At 37.8% G+C, this 5,107-nt stretch overlaps 1 pseudogene; it reads left to right on the forward strand.

Annotated features, from left to right (window-relative positions):
* Window positions 1-2,751: 2,751 nt before the first annotated feature.
* On the forward strand, window positions 2,752-3,399 carry LOC143857483 (ethylene-responsive transcription factor ERF014 pseudogene; annotated as a pseudogene).
* The last annotated feature ends 1,708 nt before the right edge of the window (window positions 3,400-5,107 follow it).

The raw sequence follows: 5,107 nt of genomic DNA on the forward strand, positions 1-5,107 counted from the left end.
ACATAATAGGGCTTATTGTTCCTATGCTTGAGCGCAGATAAGGTTATCTGCGCTTGAGTGTAGCAACAAGGTGGGGCCACATTTTTGGGGGATCCAAAGCATTCATTTGATGGGCCCTATCATAGATAGGATGTCCACAAAAAATCAGCTCGTCCTAACCCTTCCATTTGTGGGGGGAAATGAGCAGATTTGTGAACAAACAGCATCGGTCCATTTTTCCCTCTACAAATGGAAGGGTTAAGATGATCCAATGGAGCCGATATTTTGTACACATACTCTAGTTCATCATTGATTTCATGACTGACATTCTATAAACTCATCTTGTTGTGACTCATGCTACTGCCACCTAATCTAAACCTGCTTTTACTCTAAGTCATTTTTTGAATTACTACATGGTCTATTATATTTATTTCTCAAATTCTTTCTATGTACATTACTATGACTCCCTACGATTACAGTGCAGGCCTAAAGGGCCCTGTGAATGGCCAGTGAAGGAGATCCTGGGGTATCGGCGAACGAAAGCATGCCTCCGAAGAGCATAATGTAGGTATCTTTGTATTATAAAAATCGCATAGTTTATGTGTTTGGGTATAAAAATCATATAGTTACTAGGTTTAGGGTTGGGATTTTATTTAAGATCATGGTTATAGACCTATCACGTATTTTGGAATCTCCACTTATAATTGAAGCTCTTTGCTCGCTTTTAGCCACAGATGCAGTCATGAAATGTGACATACAACTTAAATCTCATATGTTTTTTATTTGTGTATGATATTTTTTGGGGGGATGATATTTTCACCCCCCTACAATACGTGCACAAACCCCTTATAACCTGATTTGACGTGAAAAGTGGGCAACTTTATGTCAAATCAAGTTATAAGAGGGGGGGGGGGGTGTGCAAGTACTGCAGGGGGGTGAAAATATCATCACCCTTGTTATTTTTGTGTTTCCATCGAACCCTAGATTGCCGTTTCACAAAATGATCTCAAACGTTGCCATTGTACACTCTCTCTAGCATTAGCAAACACGCTAAACCACACTCACGCAATAATTCACATTCATCGTGGGCACATGTGAATCAACTGTTAAGACAATCAAATCATGAATAATGATATGGTAACCAAGTATGGAACTAGCAAATAGACTCTTCAGACACTACTTTGCTTTATCTTAGTTCCTTTTTCTCTTTTCTTAATATGGCAAAACTACCCCTCCCTATGCCATGTGGCGTGTAGGGATTTGTTCGGTTCCACTCTCGGTTAGGCAACCGGCTTCACGGCAGCACTCTAAAATCATTCCAAAACTAAACATACAAGAAGGCACCAGGTAATAACATAACTAGTAATGTATTAGACTAATTATTATTTTATTTGATTTGCCACCTTAAAATGAATATTTCATTAGTTTGTCCACAAGAGGAAGAGATTCCTAGTACGGGTTATAAGAGTGTGAAAGAGAGAAGTACGGCTTGACGACACTATAATACTATATATTCGCAGGGCACATACTTCAATAGAGAAAAGGAAGAGAATTGCTAGGTAGGTTTGAAAATGGCAATAAAGAAGTGATTATTCAGGTAGTAATAACACATACAGATAGATGGTAGAGAAGAACCTTTTCAAAAAAAAGATGGTAGAGAAGAAAACCTTAAAAACCCAGACCTCATCAACCCCAATAAATCCCATATAGTCATGTGATGGGCCTTGAAATGGCATCTATTATATTCAATTAGAAGAAATTTACCAGGTGGGTTTGTACATGAGAATCCCATTGAGAGTCACAAAAGTCAATAAAAAAGGCCACTCCATATGACATTTAGGAAATAGAGAAGAAGGGTTTTAAGCACATGAAAAGCAGAGCTCAAGAGACTACAATGGGCTTGAAGTCAAGCCAACAATAATATCTTATCTTAAACAGTTGTGATGTACGTGGGTTAATTTTAATTTAATTTTAGATCCCTTGAGGGACGAGTCATGAGCCAGTGGTGCAACAGCAAGGATTGGCTCTGACCCCCTTTGCAAATCCTGGAAGCTGCCTCACTGCGTCAGAGAATCCTATGTTTATTTCTTGTATAGAACTATATAATATCACTGTTGTATGTACATTTTTACTGGAGATAAAAATGTATTTAAACAAAACCATTGTTGTAAAATGACCAAATTATCACTCTTCAATATTATCTTTAGGTTATGAAGACAAGAGACTCATATATATGTTATTGATATTTTATATGAAGAGATTATGAGTCTCTTGTCTTTATTGGATACGGAGATGAAGATTGTCATGCAAGAAACTATAGCCTCTGTCATGGTATACATGCCTGTGATATATAAGCCAGCCTTACAGAAGGGCAGAGTCTTTAACTTTTCTGAAGGAATACATGTTTTATGAGCTTCAAATAGGTCAAGGATGGAGGCCAAACGGCCTTTGCATTTACTTGGGGAAAACGTTCAAGTAAAATTGTTCATATTCCCATTTAAAATATGTTTGTGACATTTATTTCACCCCCCCCCCCCAAAAAAAAATAATAATAATAATAATAAATAATTAATTAAATTATGAAAATCCATGTGCTCCTTAATTTCAGAGCAGATTTTACATTGGACAAGAGAGGATTTATGTTGAAACCTGGTCTATAAATAAGCCTTGTGCTCCCTTTCCTTTCTCACATTCAAAGAAGAAAACATAGAAGGCATTATCATCATCTATTCATAGAAGGCATTACCATCATCTATTCACCCAACTATCCTCATGGTGAAGAACAACAAGGAGGCTGCAGATCAAGGTGGCCACTTAGGAGTTGCAGACAAGATCCAATCAGAAGTACCAAAATCCATGGCTTTAAGGAAAAAGCAATATAAAGGAGTGAGGATGAGGAGTTGGGGCTCATGGGTCTCTGAGATAAGAGCACCAAACCAAAGGACAAGGATTTGGTTAGGCTCTTATACCACTCCAGAAGCAGCTGCTAGGGCCTATGATGCTGCACTTTTGTGCCTCAAGGGCTCTTCAGCTATTCTCAATTTCCCAATCACCCCTTCAATCCACCTCCCAGACACCCTTTTGTCCCCAAAATCCATTCAAAGAGTCGCAGCTGAGGCTGCTAATTCTCCCCCACCATTATCTCCCCCTCCTCCTCCACCACCATGTCCCCCTTCGCCATCGTCGAAAAATTACGATGAGCTCTTCAAGTCATGCTCGGAGAATGACGAGACATGTCGAATCAAAGAACCGACGCGTTTGATCGATCCACGTTTGATCGATCCATGGAACGACTATGGCGATTTGTTATCGCCCAAGTATGCAGTAGATCAAATGCTCAATACATGTGCTCCCTTTGTTCCTCCTGTGATGGAAGAATATGATGAAGAAGAGGACATTAGCTTATGGAGCTTCTGCTAATTGATCTCCTCCTTTTTCCATGGATCTTATTCATTATTTTGTTCCTTTACATTGTTGGAGAGATTATTAAAGAGATGACTCCATTTATTTATTTATTTTCTTTTTCTTTTTAGTCCTGTGTATTTAAGAGGAATTCCCATTGAGCCACATGTTTTGGGTTGTTCCTGGAGTCCCTATATTTGCATACATAGATATGACCTCTTTTCAAGGAATCAGGATAGGATAACAGTTCAACCATGTTATTCATGTTCTCTCTTGTATTGGAATAAGAAGAAAATGTTCTAAATCTATCCATGTAGTTCTTTGATTCAACTATATTCAGATTGTTGTCTTAGTTTCTTTGGTTTCCGTAGACTTTTGCTCATTGAATTTGGGCCTAATCTATGGTCTTTCTAGATTCAATTTGTGCTAAAATTTGGGCCCATTGAATGTTTACGCCAACACTCTGATGGTTTGGACTTAATGATCTTGCGAGTGGCGAAGATCGAACTTTATAATCTCATTTAAACTATCTTTTTAAACTAAAGTGTTTAGTTGCCTAATCTAACCAATATTTTATCAGTTTGACCATAGTTTGACCAAAGATGAAGATGGGTCTCCACGAATTTCATAAGTACAGAATAAAATTATACATATTCAAAAGAATGCAGGGTGTGTCCGGGCCCACTCCTTACTGCTTCTGTCCAAACTTTGCACCTGGTCTTGAGTTGCTCTTTCTTTAAGAGACTTACCCACTGTGTGGATTACAGGAAAAACATTTCTTGCCAACAGAATTTTCTTAATAGGAAATTTTTTTCCCTCTCCACGATTCAGAGGGACGTAATTTACATATGGCTTATTTAGAAGGATGTCATTATAAATTAAAGGTCCTAAAAATTAAAACTTGAACTGTTATGGTTTAAGTTACTTGTTTCATTTGTATTCAATCAATGGAAAAGTACCAAATTTTGACAAGCTTCTTCTTTTTCGAACTTGTATAAAAAATTCCTCCAATCCAAAGAGAGCCTTATGGAAATCTACACTTTATAAGCTATGCCAAACAGACCCTCTCACCCCCTAATAAAAGGGTGCCTTTCCTAATAACTTTTAAGACTAGCATTGTGTTTTTTTCCCATAGGAAAATGACGATGTGCGGCATGGACCCACTGCCAGATCGAGTCCATCAATATTAATGGTAATCACAAGTTTGTGGACGCATTGTATCTGAGGGATACAAGGGATATCTCAGATAAGCTTATCTGAGCAAGCCACTACAAATAGCACATTGCCCATGTTCTTTGACTCATTCAAGCCATTCATTCCATAAAACCTAATATAAATAGGGTGTCCGTAAGAAATCATCTCCATAGGATCATTCTAACCATTCGATCTATGCAGGCACAAAATGGACCCATTTTATAACCGTACATCTTAAACCTTCACAAATCAAGGGTTAGCGCGATCCTATTCAGATGATTTCTTAGAAACGCCCTATCTATGTTAAGTCCTATAGAACCAATATCTAACATAACCAAACATAGGTACCTATCCTATTTATACTCGCCTGCTCAGATAAGCTATATGAGGTATCGGTCAGATACATTTATCTCGTTCAGTCTATATTGCCTTTGATCTCACCCTCATTGAAAGATTCTAGACCTGGTGGAAACATGATGAAAAAGACATTCTATTAATCCGTTGATTTTTTTTAAGGCTTTAATCTTATGAA

This window comes from Tasmannia lanceolata, unplaced genomic scaffold, assembly GCF_043159265.1.
Source record: "Tasmannia lanceolata isolate RefF3 unplaced genomic scaffold, GAP_Taslan_0.1 ptg000025l, whole genome shotgun sequence".
Taxonomy (NCBI): domain Eukaryota; kingdom Viridiplantae; phylum Streptophyta; class Magnoliopsida; order Canellales; family Winteraceae; genus Tasmannia; species Tasmannia lanceolata.